General features: G+C 38.4%; 1 protein-coding gene across 2 annotated transcripts in view; it reads right to left on the bottom strand.

Moving 5' to 3' along the window:
- Positions 1 to 23,222, bottom strand: part of LOC5564155 (lachesin) — a 413,190-nt gene extending 389,968 nt beyond the window's left edge. Inside the window, exon 1 of one of the 2 annotated variants that reach the window (XM_021843072.1) lies at positions 22,292 to 23,222. The gene's annotated coding sequence lies outside the window, so the exon portion shown is untranslated. The remainder of the gene's footprint in view (positions 1 to 22,291) is intronic. The other variant, XM_021843071.1, reaches the window with a different exon arrangement.
- Between the last annotated feature and the right edge of the window lie 2,698 nt (positions 23,223 to 25,920).

A 25,920-nucleotide genomic window follows, 5' to 3' on the forward strand; every position in this document is an offset into this window, starting at 1 on the left:
TGTAATGCTCTCGGAGTTTCAGACTCATTCAGAGGCATACTCGATCTTTTTCTCCCCGCAATAGAAGGATATCTCAGGGAATTGACTATCTCGTGGCCCCTCCTTGCTTCGATCATATCTTTCGATGGATAATTCATCGAGTGAGGTACAAGATATGATCACTGTGTTACAGTGGAACTGTCATAGTCTAAAACCTAAATTAGACACATTTAAGTTTTTGCTTCACAATTCAGATTGTGATATATTTGCACTTTGTGAAACATGGCTTTCTTCTGAAGATGATCTTAACTTCTACGATTTTAACATTATACGCCAGGATCGAGATGATAATTACGGGGGTGTGCTTTTAGGGATCAAAAAGTGCCATTCATTCTACAGAATCCCCATTCCGACTCATCCAGGCATAGAAATCGTTGCTTGCCAAATAAACGTAAAGGGTAAAGATCTTTGCGTAGCTTCTGTTTATATTCCTCCAAGAGTTTCAATAAACCGCCGTCATCTTTGGAATGCAGTCTCCATGCTGTCATCTCCAGTTTTAATACTGGGTGATATGAACTCACATGGTACTGGATGGGGCGAATCTTATGACGATTATAGAGCGGCTATTTTCTATGACTTATGCGACGATTTCAACTTGAACATTTTGAACACAGGTGAAGTGACACGTATTTCATCCGACGGCAAAGAAAGCCGCCTTGACCTGTCTCTGGGTTCAAGTTCACTATCATTCGATTGCATGTGGAAGGTTATCGATGATCCCCATGGTAGTGATCACTTGCCCATAATAACCTCTATCAAAAATAATTGTGAAAGGTCAGAACAGTCAATTCAGGTTCCTTTTGACCTCACTAGGAATATAGATTGGCAAAAATTTGCATCAGCGGTAACTTTCGGTATCGAATCATTCAACACTCTCCCACCGTTGGATGAGTATCGATTCCTAACAGAATTGATTTATAAAAGTGCATTAGAATCCCAAAAGCAACGAGTTCCAAGTGCATCCTTCAAAAGACGACCAGCCACACCTGGTTGGGATGATGAATGCACTCAGTTGTATCGAGAAAAATCTAATGCCTTTAAAGCTTTTCGTAGATATGGTACCTCAGAACTTTATTTAGAGTACTCGAAGCTCGAAAAAAGACTGAAGAATCTTATTAAAGCGAAGAAGCGTAGCTATTGGCGACGTTTCATCGATGGCCTCTCACGAGAAACTTCAATGACGACGCTTTGGAGAGTGGCTCGCAACATGCGAAACCGCTCATCCTCAAATGAGAGTGACGAATACTCCAATCGTTGGATATTCAACTTCGCAAAAAAGGTCTGTCCAGACTCAGTTCCAGCTCATCCGCCTTTTTGGGAAACCCAGAGAGACGATGCGTTGGACAGACCATTCACTATGCTGGAATTTTCTATGGCTCTTCTTTCATCAAACAACTCCTCTCCGGGACGCGATATGATTAAGTTCAATCTTCTTAAAAATCTCCCTGATATCGCTAAAAGACGGTTGCTTGACCTGTTCAACTCATTCATGAAACACAACATTGTTCCACCTGAATGGAGACAGGTCAAAGTAATAGCTATTCAAAAGCCTGGGAAACCAGCGTCTGATCATAATTCGTACCGCCCGATCGCTATGTTATCATGTTTAAGGAAATTGTTAGAAAAAATGATCCTATCCCGACTCGATCACTGGGTCGAATCAAACAACATGCTTTCCAGTACACAATTTGGCTTTCGCAAGGGCAAAGGAACAAACGATTGTTTAGCGTTGCTTTCATCAGATATTCAACTAGCCTTTGCAGACAAGGAGCAATTGGCTTCGGTTTTCTTGGACATTAAGGGCGCTTTTGATTCAGTTTCCATAGAAATATTGTCAGAAAGCCTGCACAATAGTGGACTACCTGGAATGTTAAATAATTTCTTGTACAATTTGTTGTCAGAAAAACACATGTGCTTCACTCTCGGTCAACTGACAACTTCCAGAATTAGCTATATGGGTCTTCCCCAAGGCTCATGTCTAAGTCCCTTGCTTTATAATTTTTATGTTAAAGATATTGACAACTGTTTGGAAGAACCATGCACGCTTAGACAACTTGCAGATGATGCTGTGGTCTCTATGAAGGGCCCACGAGCGGAAATCTTGCAAAGACCATTGCAAAATTCCCTTGATAATCTATCCACTTGGGCTAGAAATTTAGGGATCGAGTTTGCGCCGCAAAAAACTCAACTGGTTGTATTTTCTAGGAAGCGGAATCCAGCCCAACTAAAGCTTAAGCTATTGGGAACAGACATCGACCAGTCTTTGACTTCAAAATACCTTGGGGTCTGGTTTGATTCAAAAGGCACTTGGCGAACCCATACTAGGTATTTAACGGAAAAATGCCAACAAAGGATCAATTTTCTACGAACAATTACCGGAACATGGTGGGGTGCTCACCCGGAAGACCTCATAAAACTCTATAAAACAACAATTCTCTCTGTTCTAGAGTATGGCTCTTTCTGTTTTCTCTCAGCAGCAAACAGCCACCTTATTAAATTGGAACGAATTCAATATCGTTGTTTGCGTATCGCCTTAGGTTGTATGCATTCGACTCACAATGCGAGCCTGGAGGTGCTGGCAGGGGTTTTACCACTACAGAACCGATTCTGGGAGCTCTCGCTAAGAATACTTATTAAGTGTGGGGTGAGCAACACACTCGTTATCGAAAACTTCGAAGAAATGCTCAAACTGAATACTCGGTCAAAATTCATGAGAGTTTATCTCTACTACATGTCATCTGACATAAGTCTTCCATGTTATAACGCTCCACGTGTACACTTCACCAATGACAGTTCCTCTGTTGAATACGATCTGTCCATGAAACAAGCTATTCATGGAATCCCAGATCAACTTCGATGTATAACGATTCCACGTATTTTTAACGCAAAGTATCAGAATGTCGATTCCTACAGGAGATATTTCACTGACGGGTCCCGCATCAATGGATCCACTGGCTTCGGTGTCTTCAATGAAAACTCTTCCGCCTTCCGAAAACTTCAGGAACCTTGCACGGTTTATGTTGCTGAGCTGGCAGCAATCAACTTCGCTTTGGGGATGATCTCTAACATGCCCGCAGACCACTTCTTCATCTTTTCGGATAGCCTCAGTTCTATTGAGGCACTTCGATCGATGAAACCTGTAAAGCATGCATCTTACTTTCTTACAAAAATAAGAGAGCAGATGTGTGCACTGGTCGAAAGATCATATAAGATTACCTTTGTATGGGTCCCCTCACATTGCTTAATTTATGGCAATGAGAAGGCGGACTCTCTCGCAAAGGTGGGCGCTGAGGAAGGTGAGATTTATGATAGAAGAATTTCACACGATGAATTTTTTCATTTAGTACGTCAAAGTTCTCTTCACGGTTGGCAAAGCGATTGGCTAAATGGCCAACTGGGACGGTGGTTACACTCCATAATTCCTAAAGTTTCCTTGCGAGCGTGGTGGAAAGGTTTGGATGTAAGTCGAGATTTCATTCGCGTGATGTCAAGACTTATGTCCAACCATTACTCGCTAGGTACACATTTGCACAGAATTAACCTCGCGCTGAGCAATATTTGTAATAGGTGTGGTTCAGGTTATGATGACATCGATCATGTAGTTTGGAAATGCCCGGATATGGACGCCTCCAGAGCGCAACTTTTGGATACCCTTGCGGCCCGAGGTAGACAACCCTATGTTCCAGTTAGAGATGTGTTGGGCACCCGCGATCTTATTTATATGGTCGCAATTTACGATTTTCTTCGCTTGTCCAGTATAAAAGTTTAATTCTTCTGTGTTCTCTTCTCCAGTTTTTTTTTCTGTGTTTTGTCCCTTGTATGTTGGATTGAGGATCCTGGCCATCCGGCAGACGAATACCGGCAAGAAATTGGTACCAACGCCACTACACGTTAATCGCGATACCACGATATACCTCCCGGATGTGCTGCAGAAAACCCTAAACCCAATCCTCACCATGTCCTTCCTTCCAAAAAATGTGACCATTAACCTCGAGTTGCCACGAGTACCCTGGCTCCTTCCCATACTAATCTTAGTACAAAAAAGTGAATGATTTGTAAACAATACAAAAAATGAATTTCGGCTCCGTAAAGCGTTAAACGCGATTGAGCCTCAAATAAATGAACTAGAAAAAAAAAAAAAAAAATCATTTGGATGACTAGAGTCCGTTAAGACCAAATCAATCAGAGAAGGGTTTCTAGAAGAGGAAAAACATGCAGGGTTATCAGGGTATTGAATTGAGAAATATCTCATCAAATTAAATTTTGCCGTTGGAATTAATTTGCGAATTGACTTGACTTATTGTGAGTCAATTGAAGACACCAGTCATCTATCTCATCATTTAAGCAAGCTAAAAATTTTTCCCCGTTTTTACGATTCCGCCCCAATGTGCCGACTAGAGCGCGACTCCAACAACGATGAAGCTTGGATTATTTTCAAATGGGAGACACCACTCGGCGATGGTTATTCCTATTCGGGCACTGTTTCAAACTTCCGCTTTTCAACTTTGCACCAGGGCTGCTTCATTCAGGCTGGCACCGAAAATGGTTACACTCGTACTCGTACTCGAACGGACGACCCTCGACCTGCGACGTGATGCTGCTGGCGTTGTAGCTATATGGTTTGCATCCTCTCCTGGATGGTAGGGTGGAGACTGATTAAGCGGCGAGGTCGTGAATAAGTAGTGTGGATGTGTCTGAAGTTTTAGTTCTTTTTTTTTCAGCATGGAAACGAAAGATAAAGGGTTATAACTGTGCGCTGGAGGCCACAAGTTTGTCGGAATGAAATCTTTTGGGTGTGGTTGAAATCGATTTTGAGTGGGGTAGTGGGGGCTGCAATGAATTAGTAATTATTTCAAGTTGGGAAGTGTGTCTACTAAGAGAATTTTCAAAACAGAAGAGAAGATATTCAAGTCGAAAAAAAAAATTGATTGCAACCAATTCAAGGGAAACTCAAATGTTTTTAAATCAGTAAAAACTGATAATAGAGGACGTCTTTACCATTGATTGGGAATGTAGTAACGGGATGGGTCTTCCTTAGCCTAGTGGTTAGAGTCCACTACTGCAAAGCAAAGCCATGCTGAAGGTGTCTGGGTTCGATTTCCGATTTCGATTTCAAATTAATCTTCAGAATTCTTCTTCTAATTACACTTCTTTTAAGATTTTCTTCAGAGCCCTTTCAGGATACTCAACAGGGTCTATTCAGAAATCTCAACAGAAAACTTCCAAAATACTTATCAAACTTCATTCAGGATTATCATCGGAATCCTTTGAATGTTCGCAACATAAGCTTTCCAGGATTTTTATCCAAAACCGTCCAGGATTCGCATCAAAATCCTTTGAAGACTCTAACAGAAATCCTTCCAGGATTGTTATAGAAAACCTTTCAGGACTCTTACCGAAATGCTTGCTGGATAATCATAAGAACTCTTCTTGGATTTTGATCAGAATTATTTCTGGATTTTCAATAGAATACTTCCAAGATGTTCGTCATAATCCTTCCAAGATTCACATAATTTCATTCACGATTCTTATTCAGACTTTTGAGGATTCTTATCAGAAACATTGCAAAGATCTCATCGGGAATCAGGATTTTCATCACATTCCTTCCAGGATCATCTAAGAGATTCTTCCAGAATTCTCATTTAAATATTTTCAGGATTCTCATCAGAATCCTACCAGGATTTTCATCAAGAACTTTCCAGGATTGCCACCACAAATACCACAAGTTATTTTTCATCAGAAACCTTCCCGGATTTTTATCCGAAACATTCAGGGGATTTCATAAGAAACCTTACCTGACTTACAGGGAACATGTCAGAAACTTTATAAGGATTTCATTAGAAGCCTTCTAGGATTTTTATCAGAATTCATTCAGGATTATCATCTACTTCCTTGAGGGTGCTCAAGATTATTATTGATATCGATTAATGATATTATCCTTTCAACAATGAAGCATTGATCTTCCGAAATCACAAACTTTGTCACTAAATCTTAGTTCGACCGTGTCCTACATACTCTTCTTAAGCTTACGGTAAATAACACTTGTATTTTATACAAGTGCTCCCGGCAAACTTCGTCTTGCCATCAAGCAGGCTGTCAATAACGTCATGTAATCCCCCATACAGAAGGGCGCATTAGTCGTCTCCCGATTTTCCGATTATTCTGCAGTCTTTCCTAAACATCTTCCTTGCACGATCACGTCGCATCCCTTATTGAGTGAAACTGTTGAAGAATTACATCAATCCGTTGATCCGTTCTCAAGTCATTTCGTGACATACATTCCATTTTTATTTATATAGATTTCTCGTGATTAGAATATCCTTCAAAATTTACATTTTTGTGCCACAAGGTAATTCTTTTCTAAAAATATCAGTTTGTATTTTGGAACCGAACGTCGGAGCTACTGAACAACACTCAAAGTTACAAGTTACTAGTTATTATTTGCTGAAACAATGTTATTAGATGGTTCGCATAATGGCTGTTTTCTAATGATAAAAATCGGACTCGGGCTTCCGATGGTTATCTTTTGTCAAAAAAATATCAGTTTATATGGCACAGTATGGATATCAACATTTGATTTGGGTTGGTTCTCCGGGATCGCATACTAAGACTTCTGGCCTCCTGTATCTTTACATGTCAAATGGGCAAGTGATTGTAGATGTTTAAAAATGTTTCACATAAGTTCGCAAGACTTGATACATACTATATTCATAAACATGCACATAAATACACTGGTGAAATAGAAATAGTGTACCATTTCCGGTCATGTACCCGGATAGGCCACCGGTATCCGAATCTTTGTGGATGCATTTGGAGGTGCAACAAAACTGTTGAAATATGAGCGTATGAGCAAAAGCATGCAAAAAAGTTGTACACGCTTTTTAAGGGTTAAGACAAATTTATGTTAAAGATGATTTCCGATTCAGCTTATGTTTCCATACCGAGAGAAATGTTTTGTTTTACATTACAAGCCATTTGGTGAAGGTATTATCATTATGTTTGTTGTGTCTTTTGCCAAAAGCTGGAAATTACGATAATAAAAAAATAAAAGTATGTGCCTCGGAACAAAATTCACAACTTCATTTTGTACAGAAAAAAAAAATCCGTGTTGCATTTGATTTCGTATCGAGTTTCACGAAATATTTTAAAATTTCGTTTCTTTTTGCCATTATTAGTGAAAGGAATTCCGCGTATCGTTTTGTTTCGTATCGACATCAATGAAATCCATATCGCATATCCTTAATAGTTTCAATTCTGCCTTTATTGGTTCCTCAATAGCTACTATACGTTCATCTCTAACAACCTTTTATTTTAGTTTCTCAGCCTCCAAATTATTAGCAGAGCTAGCAATAAGACATGCACAGTGGTTGGTGGTTGATAACTAAGTGAAAGTTTTATTACATTGTCAGGGTTACATTCATTTATCAAGGCTAGGACTATGCATACTATGATTAATTGTTTCTCAACATCCCGCCTCAATTAATTAATCCTAATAACTCACGCAACTTTCGGAATCTAGGGGCAGGAAGGCCTTTTGTCATCGCATCGGCAATCTGCTCCTCAGATGGTTTGTACTGCAGTTGTATTTGATTTTTCTGGATCAATTCTCTTACGAAAAAGTACTGGATGTCAATATGCTTGATTCTCCTGTGTTTCCGTGGTTCTACGCAGATGGCAATGCAGGATTGATTATCTTCATAGACGGTAACGGGAAACTTCACTTCTACATCCAAGACTTTCAGCAAATTAACGACCCATAATGCTTCACAACTTGCTTGACATAGGGCCATCAACTCAGCTTCTGTTGCAGACAAAGCTATGAATGCTTGCTTCCTTGTTGCCCACGAAATTGTTGCTCCATACAGCTTCAGGACATATCCGGATACAGATCGACGATCATTTGGATCATTTCCCCAATCCGCATCAGCAAAAGTACAAAATGTTTCTGGAGTAGTAGACCGACGAAATTCCAATTTGTAATCTTCTGTGCCCCGCAATCAGGATACGCTTCAAGTATGTCCAATGTTCATCTGTAGCACAGCATTGAAAACCAGCAAAATAACTCACCGCTGCACAAATGTCCGGTCTTGACGTAATCATTAAATACATTAGGCATCCTATGAGCTCCTTATATGGTTTCGTCGTGAATTGTTTTTCATCTTCACATTTCAGCAGCTTCAGATGTGGATCTATTGGAACAGACGCAGGTCGACAGTCCTTCATTCCAAAACGCTCGAGAATTTTCTTGACGTACTGCTTCTGATCTATCTTCATTATACCATTCTTCCGGTCCCGTTGTATGTTGAGACCAAGAAAGGTTTTCACCTCCTTAAGATCCTTCATTTCAAACTCCATGGACAATTTGCTATCAAAATATCGTACACATATATCACTAGATATACTGTGATTGCTTGATCCGTCCAGTAATACAAACATCGATCTTGCTCACTTCTTCTGAATCCTTACTTGGTAATAAACGAGTGGAACCGCATGTTCCAGCTCCTCGACGCTTGCTTCAAACCATAGATTGCTTTATTCAGTCTGCATACTTGATCTCCTTTCTTGAAGCCAGCAGGTTGTTGCATATAAACTTCCTCCGTCAAGTGTCCGTTTAGAAAAGCGCATTTTACATCCATTTGATGGATATGTAAATCTCGTTCATTACAAATAGCCAGCAGAATTCTTAAAGTTGTCATCTTGGCCACAGGTGAGTAGGTTTCCGAGTAGTCATATCCTTTCTCTTGTGTAAATCCCCTGGCGACTAGTCGAGCCTTGTAGCGTTGCACATCTCCATTTCCATCTCGCTTGATTGTAAATACCCACTTGTTACTGACAACTTTTCGTCCAGCTGGTAAATTCGTTAGAATCCAAGTTTGGTTTTTATTCAAAGACGCTAACTCTTCATTGATCGCCTCTTCCCATAACAGCCAATCATCTCGCTTCTGAAGCACTGCTATGTCGCTCGGAATATTATCTACAAATTCTTCAGCACTCAATGCAAATGCAGAAATTTTGTACTCGTCGTACCACTCTGGCGGACACCGGTTTCGGTCGCTCCGGCGTAACTCATTGCCACGGTTAACTTCACCAGCTTCATCAATTCCAAATTCATCTCCTCCGGCCGCTTCACCGATCAATGTTTCATCCAATTCCTCATCGATATTTGGTTGTTCAGGTTCTTGCAAAACCGACGGGTCTCTGTTACTTGTTTCGGGTTGTTGAACATGGTCACATACTACTATTAGCTTGCTATTGTCTTGATGCCTTGCCGATCTCGGTTCATCACTGACTTGCTTTATTTCAGATTGCTTCTCGTTGAAGACAACATCACGTGCGACGAATACTTTTCTTCCATTCCATACTCGATATGCGTTTGGCGCGTATCCGACAAAAACAGCCTTCTCCATTTTATCGTCCAGCTTCCTACGCTTCTGTTTCGGTACATGGACAAAACATTCGCTTCCAAATATTCTCAACTTACTTACGTTTGGCTTTTTCTGATTCCACAGCTCGAACGGAGTTTTGCTTCCTTCAATTGCAGCTGTTGGACTCCGGTTCGTTAGATATGTGGCGGTATATACTGCCTCACCCCACAATCGCTTCGTTACTCCACTTCCTGAAAGCATTGCTGTTGCCTTCTCAATGATAGTCCTGTTCATTCTCTCGCTGACACCGTTTTGTTCCGGCGTATAAGGAACGGTAATTTCAAGCTGGATACCCTTCTGTCTGCAGAATGCCTTCAATTTCTTACTTCCGAATTCACCTCCATTGTCGCATCTTAAACGAGATATCTTCACTCCAAAATGGGCACTCGCCATCGCTTCATACGCCATCAGATAGTCAATCGCTTCATCTTTTGATTTCAGTAGGTACACCACGGTCATATGCGTATAGTCATCTATGAAAGTGATGAAGTACTCCATTCCATCCACCGATACAGGCGAAATCGGGCCACAGAGATCACTATGCACCAACTCCAATGGACGCATCGTACGTTTTCCATCCCGATTTTCAAAAGGCTCCCGTGTTTGCTTGGCGGCCAGACAAGGTTCACAGATAATTTCGCTATCACTTCCATCAGCATCAATCAGCTCCATTCCATCTACCATTTGATTTCGGACCAGCTTCCACAGATTATCGTGTCCAAGATGACCGAAACGTTGATGCCAAATTTCCAGTTGTTTGCTTATTTTGCCCGTAACCATAGCATTACCTGCCGTTGAACTTGATGGCAATTCAAAATCCATTACATACAGCACGCCAGACTGCTTGCCAGTAGCCACTACGTCCTTATCTTGATCTTCAACCGCTACCTTTCCATTTTGAAACACGACTTTCTTACCGGAGTTTTCCAACCTTCGAAGAGACATTAAATTCAGCGCCAGATCCGGAACGAACAATACATCTGGTCACATATGGTCAGAGGCGCCACTATCAAGATACCAACATTTCTTTCTTTCTCCAGAACCAGCAACGAACGAAACCGTCTTCGCAACAGCTCCCGTTCTTGATTGTTTTATATCTTTGAATCTTTCAAAATCTTGGCGAGCTCCAGTTTCCCGACAATCCACACGTTTATGGCCAATCTTGCCGCAGCCGAAACATTTTAGCTTGGATTTTCCTGTTTTTCCAGCGAACGCAACTTCATCCAGCTCCCGGCTCGGTGAAACTTTCCGCCCTCTACGCTTCGATTCAATATCTAGATACTTGCTCTTGAGGAACTCCAAGGTAAGCTTCTCAGATACTGCTTGTTCACAGAATCATAGGATACCGGCATCGTCAGCATCAGATGACAGACTACATCTTCTTCATCCATTTTTGCTCCGGCAGACTTCAATTCGCGAACCAGTTGATCAAACCGCAAGAAATGAGCTTCAAGACTTGACCGGTCATCGTGCTTCATCTCTAGCAGCTTCTTCTTGAGTATGAATCGATTTGTAATACTTTTTCTCTGGAACACTTCATGCAGCCCGTCCCAAATTTGTTTCGGGGTCCTCTTATCCTTTATATACTCGAGGTGACTGTCTGCAACTGCTCCAATCAGCACTGATCGACATTTGTTATCTTCCTTCCTTCGCTTTGCAATTTTCTGCTCCTTTTCTAACTTCACAGCAGCCGAATCTACCTCCTGAACTTCCCAGAAGTCTCCCTCGATAGCTTCCTTCTCGATACAATGTACATCTTCTAACTGCTCCAGAAACGCCAAAAGCCTGAATCGCCAGTTATTGAAATTCGTACCATCGAAAGGCTTGATTCGCAGGAACTTCTCGTCATCACCCATTTCAGCGATATTTCGGACTGCTTGCGTAACGAACAAAGAACTTCAATTACTCTGGGCCCATAACCTATTAGCAGAGCTAGCAATAAGACATGCACAGTGGTTGGTGGTTGATAACTAAGTGAAAGTTTTATTACATTGTCAGGGTTACATTCATTTATCAAGGCTAGGGCTATGCATACTATGATTAATTGTTTCTCAACACAAATGTATGTTCTCATCTTTTTTCAACTCTTCGATAAATTCATCCGAAGTCAGAACATGGTATCGCTTCGATGTATATTCCCACTTAGCTGTTCGTAGGGCCTTCCTTAGCCTAGTGGTAATGTCCGCGTCTACCAAGCAAAGCCATGTTGAAGGGTCCAGGATCTTCTCGTAATCAAAATAATCTTGATTTATTTGAGCATAAAGTCCTTATTACTGTGCCTGACACATGATATGAGAAATCGGAAATGGCAACTTATTCCAAGACGAAGAAGAAGAAGCTATTTGTTTTGGTATTTGTGGCGCACTCAGAAAAACCTCCATCATGTAACCTCCTGTGGACAGGTTTAAAATGAATGAGTTTGTTTTGCTTTTGATAATTTCGAGGAGGAGGTGAAAATTAATGCACGCATCCGCTACTGAAAGAACGTTTTACAAAGTTTCGTCAAGGGTGAAGTACGTGGTTGAGTTTTCGTCTCCCAAAAATGTAGTTGAAACCGCTTAATATTGCTGGAATAGTTGGAAAAATTTATTTGTGTCTCTTTCTGATTATGTCTCACTATAACTTTTAAATATGTTGGGATGGAATAATTTACTTTATATCAGGGCTGTCCAACGTACGGCCCGCGGGCCGCATCCGGCCCGCGAAGTCATTTTGTGTGGCCCGCGAAGAGTTTGAAGACTTTTCTCATATTTGGCACGCAGACTACTTATTTGAAGTTAGATAATAACAAGGATCATTATTGAAAGTTGCTAAAATTATTATTCATTTTTTTCTATTTAATTAAGTTTTTTAGGAGATTAAAATTTACTTGATATCATTCATAATTCAAATGATGCAATGTCATGTTTTGCTAATAATCAGTAATCGAAACAATCAATAAACCTAGCGCTCTCATAATCGTTTGTTCCAACTTTTGCCGAAAATATTGTCGTGACATGCACAAGGGGCAACATTGTTGCAACTTTTTTCAACTCGTGATTAATTAATCATTGCCAATACTTGAAAATTTGGCAGCACTCTTCTTTGAAGTTGAAAAGCGTTCAAATTATTTTCCGCATAAATCTTCCTTGTCAGAATCGATTTTAAATTCATAATGAGAAATCATACTTTCTAATAACTACAAGATTTTTAATTACAATTTCAACAACACCATGCCATGACTTGCTTCAATATTTGATACGAGAGACTGAACTTCAACCAAGCAAAATATTACCGCTTAGGCTTGATTCTTGCAAAATACTGTACAATAAATTACAGAAAACTCACGAAATTCTCACCAAAACAATAGTAGATTTTGTTCAGAATCTTCTGAATCAATTTTTTACTGAATGCTAGGCAGTGCTTCCGCATAACCCTGTGTGGATTTTTGATCTAACTCTGAACAGGATTCATGTACAATCCTGGACAAATATCTCGATTACATTACAGGAATTTAGAATGGAGATTACAGGATTTTAGAATGGAGATTTTGAGGCTATAACCTTTGTTTTGGACCTTTTTCAAATGTCAAGCTGTATTTTTCCACAGCCCTAGGCATGATTTTAAATGATGGGAGCTAGAATAGATTCTGAGTAGAAATCTTAAAACATCTTAAACATAACTTAATTGATTAATAATTCATTCTAAACTTAATTTTATTTGTGATCAGGGTTATCAGCGATTTTTTAACTAAATACTGACATAATTTTGAACACAACTACTTTGAAAGACCATTTTAGAATACTAAGTGAAATTCTTACTAAATCCATAGTATGATGCTCAAAACCAATTATTTCGTATTTTTATACAAAAGAATTTTGATTAATGAAAATTGGAAATGTTTTGGCCCGCCGCGTTATATTATTACTCAAATGTGGCCCGCAGTTCAAAAAGAGTGGGCAGGCCTGCTTTATATGTTTTCGTTCCATTTTTTAATTGGGTTTTTTTCATTGAACGAAAAAAAAAAAATCACGTATCATTTCAACTACCATTTTATATTCGCTTATTTGGCGGTTTAGAAGACCAAGCTGAGGGTCGTGGGTTCGAATCCCACTGGTCGAGGATCTTTTCGGGTTGTAAATTTTCTCGACTTCCCAGTGCATAGAGTATCTTCGTACCTGCCACACGATATACACATGCAAAAATGGTCATTGGCATAGTAAGCTCTCAGTTAATAACTGTGGAAGTGCTCATAAGAACACTAGAGAAGCAGGCTCTGTCCCAGTAGGGACGTAACGCCAGAAAGAAGAAGAAGAAAAAGATTGCTTTAATTGGTTACTTTTGGGTACTAAGTATGTATTGATTAAATATTTATATTTGTATTTGTTAACAAAGTAAATACTTTTATTTTATTACAATTAGAAATAAGCTGATATTCTACCAGGGGCGAAAATAAGGAAATGGACTCATTTTACGAATTCACACAAGTGCCTCCTCAGTTGAATAAATTGGTAATCTAGATTACCCTAAATCTGTCAAACTTCACAGATTTTGGTGAATTTAGTTCATTGCATTTAGTGGATTTAGATTAACAAACTGTTTAACTGTTAAGAAATTCACCGGCATTCGTAAAATGTTTCTTATAAGCCTTGAAAAGTTTCTATGAAGCTTTGACATCGCATGTTGATTTCCTTTTCGTTGTGTATTACCACGGGCGTTGGCGGCAAACCATTGATCAGTCCCCCTCCATCAAACATACAAGTTACTGTTAAAGATCTCAGAGCAATTAATTTTGTGAGAGATCCGCCAAAAATTCTGTTTTGCGACTCAGAAAAATTACTGTCAACAATATTATCTCCTCTACCTGCAGCATCATTTTTACCGTCAAAATTTGCGATAACTTTTTAGTTTATCGATATTTTTGCACCATTTTTCCACAAGTTCTCAAATAACTCTTCAAGTTTAAGAATCCGTGTCGATGTCAATCATTAGTGATCTGCTTTTGAAGTTATTCCGATGTTCCTTTGAGGACCGACATTCTTCATATTAAATATCTTTTGCGGCCATTTTGTTTTCGGTCAAATTTTCAAAAAAAAAAAAATGTGGACTGTACAATGCCAGATAATAAGGATCTACTCTGAAAAAAATATACAAATCGGTTAACAATTCTTGGAGATATCTATAAATTATGATATGATGTTTTTTGAAGTTTTGAAGATCTTTGTTTGGCCAACGTGGTACTAGAAACCTAAATGGTTATTGTCAATGATATTATCAGCGGATTCATTAATTATATCAAAATAAAACTATCCAGTAACTCCTCGAAGAACTCGTTAAAGGATCCTCCTGCGATTCCATTTAAAAATCACCAAGATAATTTTCATGCGATTCTTCAGCTCCAGCTATTATTTAATAAGTGTACTATAGTACTTGAGAGAACCTCGTATTCAGCTAGTCCTCTACAATACACATGGTCGGCGTTAAGTCAGAATGGACCAAGTTACATTTTTCATATTTTGAGAAAAATGGCTTTAAAGTCTAACGCTCTGTAATTTTTGAACTCGTTTAAATTTAGGTTCAATATTTCTACGCATCTTTTTGTTACTTTCAAACAGTATAATGTGAAATGATAATCATAAAAAATCATAATCCAAACCTCTGGTAGAACCAATTTCGGATGGACTATGTGTACTTGGTACACTCTGACTGAACTAAAGACTACCGTTCAGTGTGTTGGTTCACTCTGACTGAACAGTTTCTAGAAAAATGACAATCATTCAATGCTTACATGGTCAAACTGGGTGCATATCTCTAAGATAACCAAATTCAAATTATCAAGACCCTTCGACACCAGTATCGTTTATTCTACAATAATTCATATCGTCAATACTGAAATCAGTGGTATTACGATAGCTTGAAATTTAAGGTTTTGCAAAGTCAGGGTATTGAAGGCCAGAAATATTCAAATATGTGTTCAGTCAGAGTGGACCAAGTGAAAATCTTGAGTACCAACCAAAATATACTGGTCCAATAAGTGGGTTCTAGCACATTCTATACATACACCATACAACTACCATAAACTTCTTTTGGATTCTGAAATTGACTCAAAAAATGCAACAATCAATCAGTTTACTGTTTTTCAACACTCTGTCTGCACAGAAATTGTTGCAATTTCTGACCATCCATCAAAATATGGTAAATGGTCAAAATCTAAATACAATGCATCGAATTAAGTAATATTTATAAATTTCTATTGATGGATAAGTAGAAGAATCATTCGATGCCGAAAAATCTGACAAATCTCTTGAAATGTTTTCCTTTTCCTCGCATTCCTCAGCGCGCTGATCATTTTCAATATGATGATATGGTTTTAAGCACTTGGTCCACTCTGACTGCACACTTTTATCAATTTTTATTGATGATCCAAAGTAAATTTGTTACATATCTCTCACAGTTCACAGCATTCATCAAATCTGATGAAAGTGAAACGAAGGTAAGGAAATTTCACATCTAATGAGAGAATAATCCAATTTTCCCAAATTTTGTACTTGGTACCCTCTGACTTAACGCCGACCATATACAAGACATATTTTGCTGGGAAGCATCTAACAATTTTCACATAAGGCGGCATCCACCAATTACGTAACGCTCTAGGGGCAGTGCCGGATTTAGGCTTCGGGGGGCTGGGCCAGATCTTTTGACAGCGCCCCTTGGTACAAAATGAGCGAAATACGCGAATAATGGGAAAGTTTGGTTTTATAAAAAAAAATATACGGAGAACTCCTAAAAACTGTAGTATTACTTGAATTAATTACTATACCCACATAAATCTCACAATCAAGTATAAAATTTAAAATGTTCCAGTTAAAATCAAGACTATATACTGTAGTGATCGACCGATGATATTTTAAAATCACACCTCATCGCTTCTACAATAGTAACCAGAATGAGCAGATTAGCTTCAGTTTTCGTCCGCAATCCTCTTTGCGTTATCTCACACACTCACCATCTCATCAGAGCATCATTCTCCTGACATAGCACCACCACCTTGAAACATCATTCGTTCTACGAACTATGAATTCCCGCGCGATTCCGTCACGCATCGGCTTCGACTCGTTTTCCATCGTGTTCACTTCTTGTCGACATCAACCTTCGTTAAGTTTTCGCTCGTTTGTCTCGTTTACATACTAGTTCGCTTAGGGATGTCCAATATAATTTATTTTAAGAGACGTACAATACACTGAAACTATTTTCACATTATTCCTGTTAAAACCATCACATATACTTCTTCATGGAGACTTGGATAACGATTGCAAAGATTTTTTCTTTTTAATTTTGCTGCAATAACAATAGTCGTTATTTAAGTAATATGAAACCAATGCGTAGAAATTTTCTGAATTTCTACCTTTCTTGTTAGTAAAAATGATCCCATCGCGACGGGATTAACCCAAGACAGGTTGCATGCGTGTACACGCACCTTGAAAAATGATTGCTTTTCATACACAGCTCAAGCGAGGTGGTTCTGGCGATGGGAATAAGCGATCGCTTTTGAGCTGAACGATATACTTTTAAATACTCAAATTGGTTTTCGTAACTGTAAAGAAACAAACGATTATCTAGTCTTTGCGCACAAGGAGCAGTTTGAAATAACTATTCACGCTTCGAAAACTTGCAGATGACCCGATAGTCTCTCTTAATAGCAGTTGAACGGAAATCTTGCAAAGATCATAGTAAAATTGGCTTGATAATCTATTCACTTGGGCTAGTACTTTAGGGATCTAGGGAAATAAAATTGAATATAAATTCTGTATATTTGGGTCATAGTTATGGTTGAGTCGTAAAAATTGTAATATTTAAACATAAACATGAAAATATATAACAAATTTATAAAAATCTGACACAATGGAAAATTGAACAGTAGAAAATGAAAATAATTTCCGGTGGAATTCCAGATGGGTTTGATAGAATAATAGTTTCAGTGCCATGATAGTAAAATCGAGAGAATATATGAATTACCAAGTATTTCATTTCGGGATTATTCCAGGACATAGAGCTCTGTAATTTTGACAGTATGTCTCCAGAAAACTGTGACAGTTTGCTGTTTATCAACCCTAGAAGAGTGTTAAAGTTTTTGATATAACCTTTATGGTTTTCATCAGCGAACAGAATCACTTTCATTGAAACTAAAAAAAATCAGATTAAATCGTGTGGAATTAACTATCTAACGTACCGTAATCCGGGGTACATTGATCATTTTTTTGAATATTTCTTAAATATTTCGTTGGAAAATGCAAATTTTGCAAATTTTATATATTTAAAACAAGTACTGCCACCCATAGCTCGTGACTATATACTGCATTTTGTTTTTTGAAAGATTCAAGCATGTTTAAAAAATTGTTTTAAGTGATTTTTTGATTTAGATGATATGGGGTAACATTGATCACCTATGTAAACAACGTTCGGTAATTTTGAAAACATCGTTACTTACTTAAATCACGGCCTCCGAAGCCGAATATGAAGGCCAAACGCTTACAAGTCATTTACTTTTTGAGTTATTTTAAAATTAAAAACACTTCGAACCACGGAATACGCCTAAAGGTAGGCAATTTCCTAAGAGAATCCTATATTCTTTACAGTATTTCGTTAATGTTGCCTAATTGAGCATACTTATGAAAGTTTTGACAACGGAATCTTTTCCGGCGATGCCATTTTTATTAAGAACCGCATTTTCCTTGCTAATATCGTTTGCAAAACTTATGTGAGACATGAATCTTCGGTAGTATCATCCTTACCCATTGAAATCATTGTTTCGAAAAGTTGACAAATTTACGCATAATGTAAACGCAATTTCCGCAAAAATCCTCACTTACATTAGCTTATGAATATAAGAAAGAGATGCACCATTCGTAATTTGGAAATGTTTCATCAATAAATGATGAGACGAACTTTTTACGAGGTGAGTCATTCCGATCAATGTTACCCCGCTGATCAATGATACCCCGGATTACGGTATCTCTGTTAGGAATTGTATCGGATGTGTATTGAAAATTTAAATTATAGTTGTAAAAATAATTTATTAAATTGAGTTTTATATTTTTCTTTCTTCTCTGTGGGGGGGCGTGGCTTGATCGGGGAGCCCGGGGCATTTGCCCCCTTGGCAACCCCCCTCCCACCCAAAACCGGGCCTGTCTAGGGGCAGGGGGAGTAGGCTCGAATGTTACGGCTCATACAAAAATTTTAAATTAACATTTTTATTTCAACTTTGTGTGGTCTAAACATTAATTTCCAAAGATAAGAAGTTATACGGTGTCCGTTAGATTTTGGAAACACATCCAAAACTTAATGTTGCCAAAATCTAACCGTGCCAAAATCGAACGGGCATTGTATAGCGAAAATATGTAAATTTAGGAAATAATTATAAACATCTCCATCTGTCAATATTGTGTAGACAACAACAATGTAAGATTTCATTGTTTCTAAAGGAAATGGCACTTTTTGAAGATAAGGGGGCTAAATAATTATCGCTTTTACTTCTAATCTCAATCGGTACATGTCGAATTATATTTCATAGAATTACTCAATTTTGAATATTTTCTATCTGTTTCTCTCTTTCAATAAACTTCAAATTTGGTATGCATGTTCTTTGATGGTACAATAAAACTGTTCTAAAAATAAAGAAAAATTTGTTGTTCGCCACGGCATAGAAAATGACCAAATCTCTTGAAAAGATCGTTAATTTTCTACATGTTTAACAATAGAGATTAGATTACAGTAAAAACTACCGAAAAAAATTGGAGTTTGATCATTATCGTGGAGAGTTGAAAGATCCACCGAAAATTTTCAATAAGACACGACTTCAATAACTGAATACATGAAAAACTGATGCTGTTACCAATTAGCGTAGTTAGAGTATACTTCGTAGATTGGATACTAGCAATATTCCTGTTCTTTTTCAAAAATCTAATACTGACTGCTTTCAGGAACAATGCAGAGGAGTATACCTAGTTCGTATCAAAAACAAGTATACTAAAAGCATCATATCGCTATTCCCGGACGAGCCCATCTTTACCGTAACTTGGGATAGGGGAAGGATATGTTGATAAAGCGCTTACTTAAGGCTAAGTATTATTATTATTATAATAGCTTTATTAAGGAGATTTTCAGCCCTAGTAAGGCTAAGTAGCCCGTCATTTGTTTTGGCAACAATGATGATTTTTCAGCTTGCATTTCGAAGTGATAAAACTCAGTCTTGATAGTTTATATTGACTTGAAAAAGTATCACTGTTCGCGCTAACATGCATGAAGTATGCTGATACTTTTTCAGCTGTTTCAGTGCAAAACCAACTGATTTTCTTTGATTCGAAATCGTGAGATGAATTAGCAACAATCATCAACGACGCGTACAAATGTCAATGACGGCCTACTTCGCCTTAATGAGAGGCCACCGACTCAGCAACGTGCTACGGAGTTGGAGGTTGGAGGAGGTATAAGGTTAGGATTCACCTTTTATTTTTTGAATAACGGTAATCAAAAGAGAAAACAACAATTTATGTATTGTATGATTAGTATTTCGCGTAATGCTTGTCGATTGTGCGGTAATAATTCATGCCAGTACGAAAAATAATGGTACTATATTCTAGGATAGTCGAAAAAAGAAAAAAAGCGCTTTTGAACTAAAAACCGAAGACAACACAGTCTGCTTTTCTGCTTGTTTTGTATAGAAAGCAGAATCGATCTCTCCAGGGTCAACGAATGATTTAAAAACCATCCCATTGTAAATTGCGTAACATCCGCCTGGACAGAACGCGCAAACCGAAGAAAAATATCAAAATCCGAAAAAAAACATTTTCCGTTTAAGAAACGACCAGAAGTTCCGCAACGCCAAAAAATATGGCCGAAAGGCTTGCAAAAGAAGAAATATTAAACTAGAACAAACTCACTTGTTCCTCCTGATAATTCATTGCAAAGCTTTAGGTAGCCAAATAATAGCTGGTTCACAGAACCAAAAATACAAGTCAACAAAATCACTATTCCATTTTTCACTTTTTCATTATCACTTTTGTGAACATAACAATTATATTGTAATATTACTAGATATTAGAACCGGGAAGTTTTTTTTTTTATTTTGACGGCAACAAAAACATCTTCGCGTACGATTTGGAGCACGGCACGCTTCGATCGAGATTTTGTTAGTAATTCTAAATAGAGTAAAACCGCAATCCGCAACAGCTCACTGTTAAAACTCATCAAACGTAAAACCCACACTAGCTGTAACAGCCCTGATGTCCGTGAAGAAAGATAAATGTCAGAAGAATTCAATAAAAACACTTTAGGAATTATTGAAGTTTGTCGAAATCTAAGGTTATAGAAAATAATAACCGTTATGGTTTTATAAAACAAAATAATCGAACACTTAAGGCTTGTAGTGACTCGAAATGCATATAATTGGTGTGAGAAGCCGAAATTTGTTCTGTTTTATATGTCTGTGTGAAATCAAACTGTAAACTATTTAATGTACTGATATAATAATTAATCTTGTTTTCATTTTAACATTACTAAAAAGTATGAAGCAACATTATGCTTCAAATGCTAGAAGATAAGCTCATTTTCTATCTTATTCCGAATAACATGTACAATTAACATTTTAAATAGTAATATTACAAATACACCCGATTCTGTTTTTGCACGGATTTTTTTTACACGGCCGTGCAAAAAAAAGTTTCCATACATTTTTTTTCGCCTAAACCTTATTTTTGCATGAAACGTCGAAAAATGGTGTTACTTTTTCTGCACGGTTTTTGAAATTTTGAACTGAAAACTTTTTTTGCACGGTACGCATCCCCCGTGCAAAAACAGAATCGGGTGTAAATTCATCTGAACTAGTCGTTACGACTTTGAACAACAAAATTGTTACAACTCCTTAAGTTCAATTTACCGTTCAGGGCATTTAACTGCGGTGCAAATGATCATCCAATTTTGTTTCTATCTTGTTTAACGAGATTTTTATCCCAGGCCTGGTAAATCAAGGGACCAACGGTTTTACTTCCCTTCCGAAGGAAGTCGACACTGAATGTTTTAGTGACTATATCGGGGATGAGATTCGATCCCAGGTCCTCGGCGTAAGAGGCGTGTTTTCTAACCACTACACCAGGTTTGTCTCCGATCAACCATTCCAGGAAGTATACCCGAGCAGAAGAGAAGTTCTGAGCATCAAATCGAGATAATAATTTGATTGACATAAGGGATAAAGGATCTGAAGATAGTATCTAAATTTCATTCTCGGAAGCCATAGCCCAATTTGATGTTTGCAGATCTAATGAATAGCTCGCTTATATTGGTTAGATCTTACAAAAGTTAAATATGATATGCTAATGGTATTCCAGAAGTAAATTTTAGATATCATTTTCAGATCGTTTATCTCTTATATCTATCAAGTTAATATCACTTTTAGATGTCCATATCAAAATTTGTCATTACCTAGCTTTTTTTCGCCTGGTCGGGTATTGACATTGCAATAAAGTCTCCACACAAAATTTGAGCGTTCGGAATATTAGTCTGTTCGAAACTGTACATTCAGTATAGTACAATGCGAATGTTACTACGACCGTTATTTGTTTTGATTGATTAACGTTAATAACATAACAATTCAGTTGAGATAAGAATAACGGCAAAATCAAATATTCCAGTTGAGAATTCTCCAGAAGATTCAATGTTCATATTGATGAACGTAATTTTCTAATAATTGTTAATAGAAGCTTTTAAGATCAAATATATAAATACAAATCACTGTACTAACTCAGACAATTAATCAATATAAATAAAGTGGTGTATGGTCCTGTTTGTCTCACCTTCTGAAGTTCTCCAATATATTGAAAAAAAAACTTCCACCAGCACTCCTGCAATTAATTGATTGCAGGCATCCACACTATCCTTCCAATCTGCACCGAATGTGTGTCTCACAAAAACAATGAACCATACATCAGCTGAATGCACTCTTCCTGTGTTGCCCAAACTACACGTAAACACTCATAAAACACCTCTTTCTCTTCCGGGTACTGAGCTTCGTTGAGTAGTGCCCAGGCTTTTAGTTTCCTCACTTGAACAACAGCATCATAATCATCTCCGTTATTTTTCCGAAAAACCCATCATCATCGTTATCATCATCATCATCATTTCCTCAATACTTCTCCAGCATGCTTTCGTCTTCCGGTGCTCGTCACTGCGTTCAAAACTCCAATCTACCAAAGCCAAATTTTCCCTTGTGCACAACGATCATCATCGTCATCAGTCTAACCGCTTAAAACAAAAACAAAATGGTAAAACTTTCTCGACACTGGTTTGGCAATCCTTTCCGATACAAGGTGCTGCTCTGCTGCACTGAGCGCACAGTTTCAAATCCCGTTCGTCCCACCGAAAAACACTGGCCAACTAACTATCAATGACACAATTGCATCCGAGACGGAATTTGGCACCAACAGGCAACAGCTTCTCAACGCCCACGACGTCCAGCCCACACGTCAATCACCACCGTCAACAGGGGGAAGTCACGTTTGTACCCACAACAAATTGCTGAGGAATGCACTTTATCACGGAACCGACAACTGCTTTACGAAGATTCGATTCGCTAGGACTTTCCCAAAAACATACCCGATCCCGACGGCAAGCCACGAGAGACTGACTAATCGTCGGTTTGGAAGGAATCTACAACAGCCAGTGGCAGCAAGGCAGGACACAAACATCCCGACGTATCGGCATTTGGAGGCTTTCGTCGGGTTCTCGCTTTTCACTTGCACCATGCGACCGTGAAGTCAAATGCAATCATCAGGCTGCTGTTGACGGTTTCTCTCATCGGTTGTTGGAACGACGAATTCAACTCCGACACGAACAACTGCTGTTGAACTCACAGCATCCATGACGCCTGCGCGGAATGTGGGAAAGAAGCCGAACTGAATGAATGAAAGTCAGGGGAGGAATGAGTTACCCGGCGGTTTCTAACAAAACAAAATAGATGAAGGAAGACTAAAGGTACGAAGCTATTGAGGTCAGGGCTGCAAGCACTTGTCTGCAATAGTGGCAGAGGGTCGCCGGCTCTTGTTTCCGATTTCGTTTGGGTTTCTATTGTTGGCAGTAGTTTAAACAATCGTTGTTGTCTTTTATCTTTACCACCTGAGGCGGCATTCGATTCAATACAAACATACCAAATACCTTAAATGTTTAACTTATATATGGTTGTTTCCACAAATCTGATTTCTTCCACTCGTTAATTATGGTAGCACTGTTTCTAATGCTTTCGTTTCACATTTGTTCATTATCTGTTTTAGATTCTTCTCATTACATTAAATTATGCTTATTTCTTCGTATATTAGTTAAGATCGAACCCTTACCGATCCTCAACAATCATCCATACACCAATCGCTTTATTGGTGTATCATCATTTTCATCATTCCCGGCAACAACAACAACAACGACGACGTCCACCACACCGACGACGATAGCCCAGCTAGTAGAACGGAAACAGTAGTCTAGCATCAGCATTTCATCACCTGACAACATAGGTAGCATTTACGTGGACAACCACCGAACGAGACCACTAAACGAAGCCACAGCCCTTTGGACCCGCGGCATCAGCAGTTCTTCCACAGCAACAGCATAAGCATTGCAGTAGGTAGTGAGGTTTGATCGTAATCAATAATTGAATAAAAGTTCAGTTCGTTTTAGGCAGTAGATCGAATAAGTTCTTTTTTTAAAACTTAGTCTGGGTGACACCCTTCTTCACTGGCGCAGTCGGCAGTTCTAGCGTGGAGTAGTTAAAGTGTAGTGAAAAGTGTTCTTATCCGAAATCATCGGCGGCTTACCGAAGAGCAAAGGAGGAAACACCTAAACTACAGATTCTAGTGCACCGGCGGTTCACCGAGACACCAAAATCATCTTTAACGAAGCTTCACACCTGCTAGAAGACATCGAACCATCCGAGGGAATATCGGACAATCGAACCATCCGAGGGAATATCGGACAATTTAACCATCCGAGGGAACATCGGATAAAACCGTAAGTAGAATTAAGCTTTTTTATATAAGTGATTATCAGAGTGATTTAAGTGAATGATCAAAATAACAAAATATAAGAAAAAAATATCTATTACAGTGATAGAAAAATAATTAATTTAGCTTTTTTTATTTAAAACAAAAATCTTAGAAAACATAAATTCTCTTCACCTGTATTTTTTTTTACCATTTTTTGAAAGGATTTTTTTTTGAAATCCTAGAAAACATAAATTTTCTTCACCTGTATTTTTTCTTTTTTACCATTTTTTGAAAGGATTTTTTTTAATCAATTTTAACTTCAAGTGTGAAAAATGGCAAAGTTTGACGAGAACCGCGACTTGATCACTATCCAAGTCGAGGAGTTAGAAACCCAGATCAGAGAATTAATAGGCATAATGCAACAACGCGACTCTAGAATAGCAGAGTTGGAAGCGTTCGCTACGCACCAACAATCAATTGCAAAAGAAGCCGCTGTTGTTCAGCAACAAAATTCAGTAGAAGGCGCCTTGCGAGCCCTTCAGACCCCCCAAATTATCAGGATGTTGCCACCATTTGATGGTAACCCCATTAAGTTACACTCATTCATAAGATCTATTGATGATCTTATGCCTGAAATTTCAAAGGTCAAGAACACTCCAGCTTACACTGTATGGCTTCTTGCCATCAGATCCAAAATTATAGGAGACGCTGACAATGTTCTAGAATTTTATGGCACTAGCACAGACTGGGACGAAATTAAAAACAGTCTGATTACACACTACAGCGACAAAAGAGATGAAGTATCTCTCACAAAGGACCTGTTTAAAATTACACAAGCGGATAAGGAGATTGAAGATTTCTATAAGGAAATAACTTTTATGTTGTCCCTTATGGTAAATCAATTAAATTTAAACGAACACAACAGTGACGTAAGAGCCGCGAAAAATCTATTTTACCAGGAAATAGGCCTGAAAGTGTTTCTTGCAGGGCTCAATGAACCGGTAGGCACTGTCATCCGTGCTCAATGTCCCACATCGTTGAAAGACGCTTTAAGACGATGTATTGAAGAAAGAAACTTTTATTATCACAAACAAAAATCTTATACCCCACCTGTCCCTACTAAGAACAAATTTCAAAACAAATTTTCAAACCCATTTTCAAGATTTCAGCAAACTCCGGTAACACAAAATTCGTTTCCAAGTTACCCAATCCAAACTAATCCATTCCAACGCGTTGCATCAATCCAACGTCCACAACAACTACAGCACACCCCTCAACAGTTCTCTCCATTCCAACCTCAAGTACCATTTCAACGTACATTTTCTCCCAGTCAACCAAATCATTCTCAAAGACCACAACAACCTGGCCCATCCAATCCATTCAACCGAAATCCTAACCAATTTAGTAAACCTCCTTCCGGAACCTATCGTCCTCCAAAACCCACTCCAATGGAA

This window comes from Aedes aegypti, chromosome 2 (assembly GCF_002204515.2).
Source record: "Aedes aegypti strain LVP_AGWG chromosome 2, AaegL5.0 Primary Assembly, whole genome shotgun sequence".
In the NCBI taxonomy this organism is placed as follows: Eukaryota; Metazoa; Arthropoda; class Insecta; order Diptera; family Culicidae; genus Aedes; species Aedes aegypti.